Here is a 1,712-nt window from a genome sequence, read left to right on the forward strand (position 1 = left end):
CAGACCGCCCCCTCCCCATCTTCAAATCCTTCCTAAGGTCACTTCTCCTCCAAGGGTCCTACCCCAATTATTTTCCCTGGCTCTCTCTTCCTTCTGCATCATCTCTGCATTTAGATCTGTGACTCTTGGGCATATGATATTTGCCCCACCCTCAAGCCCACAGCATTTATGTACATATCTTTAAATTATATATTTAAAATTATTTATTTATATGAATGCCTGTCTTCCCTCTCCAAACTGTAAGCTCATTCCCTGCCTGCTAATTTTGTTTCATTGTACTCTCCAAGGGCTTAGTATAGTGCTCTGCACATAGTAAGTGTTCAGTAATGCCACTGATTGATTGTTGCTCCCTCATATCTTAGACTGTGAGACCCATATGGGACCGGGACTATGGGCAACCTGATTATCTTGGTTCTAGCCCAGCACTTAAAACAGTACCTGGCACATAGTAAGTGATTAACAAATACCATTGTAATAAATCCAAAAAACTAATAATAATAATAATAATGTTGGCATTTGTTAAGCGCTTACTATGTGCAGAGCACTGTTCTAAGCGCTGGGGTAGACACAGGGGAATCAGGTTGTCCCACATGGGGCTCACAGTCTTAATCCCCATTTTACAGATGAGGGAACTGAGGCACAGAGAAGTTAAGTGACTTGCCCACAGTCACACAGCTGAGAAGTGGCAGAGCTGAGATTCGAACTCATGAGCCCTGACTCCAAAGCCCGTGCTCTTTCCACTGCGCCACGCGAACTAGATCGTAAGCTCCCTGAACCCCTCTCAGGGTCACATCTGAAGAGTTTCCAGTCCTCTACCAGTCTCGGCTACGAGAGGGAGAGTCAAGCAGAGGCCTACCCATTCCATTCCTAGCTTGAGCAGTGTCTAGCAAGTGGAAGGCCATCTGCTACATGTCAAAACTCACCCATGCTGGGCAGCAGCGGCATGGGAGAGAGTCGAGGGCAGGGATTCGAGTTGACTGCGCGGAAGGCGGCAATGGTAAACCACTTCCGTATTTTTACCAAGAAAACTCTATGGACCCACTACCAGAACAATTGCAGATGGAAAGCTAGGCGTCCTGGGAGAGATGTGTCCGTGGTGTCGCTATGGGTCGGAAATGACTCGATGACGTAAGACAAGACAAGCTCTCTGAAGGCAGGGATCGTGTCCACTAAATCTATTAAATGCTCCTAAATGCTTAGTACAGTGTTCTGCACAGAATAAATGCTCAATAATGCTATTGATTGATTGTGGGGCTCAGTTCAGACTGAACAGGGTTGATTTAGATGGGGGGGGGGGGGGTCAAAGTTTCTAGGCCTGACCTTCTCCACCATTCTTGAAGGCTCAAGGTTGCTTGGCAGTGAGCCAAATGGCCTTCAGCTGGAGTATCTTTCCCTGCTGCCCCGAGGCTTGTCCAGTCTTGCCTGAAACCACAAACTCTTGAGGTAGACCTGAGGGGTGGACCTGAGGAGCCCATCTGAATAATCCACCCACCTGAGTCCAGGACCCTGAAAACACTCCTAAGCCTACTGAACCTCCAGAGAAGGAGGAGCAACCAGCCCAGATTGACCTCAGGACTCAAGGATGGGAGGTGGGGGTTGGGGGTGGGGGACGGGTGGCAAAGACAAGGAGGGGGATGGAATCAAACCTTCTTGGAAAGCATGGCCAGAGGCTCCTCAAGTTGCTCCTTCAGGCCTTCTGCCGGGTACTGTGG

The 1,712-nt window shown here is 48.8% G+C and overlaps 1 non-coding gene across 1 annotated transcript; it reads left to right on the forward strand.

The window, feature by feature from the left end:
- The first annotated feature begins 775 nt into the window (after nt 1-775).
- Nucleotides 776-913, forward strand: LOC114812992. Its single transcript, XR_003760605.1, has one exon. It is a non-coding gene; the product is annotated as a small nucleolar RNA SNORA7 (small nucleolar RNA).
- The last annotated feature ends 799 nt before the right edge of the window (nt 914-1,712 follow it).

Source organism: Ornithorhynchus anatinus, chromosome 6 (genome assembly GCF_004115215.2).
Source record: "Ornithorhynchus anatinus isolate Pmale09 chromosome 6, mOrnAna1.pri.v4, whole genome shotgun sequence".
NCBI classification, from domain to species: domain Eukaryota; kingdom Metazoa; phylum Chordata; class Mammalia; order Monotremata; family Ornithorhynchidae; genus Ornithorhynchus; species Ornithorhynchus anatinus.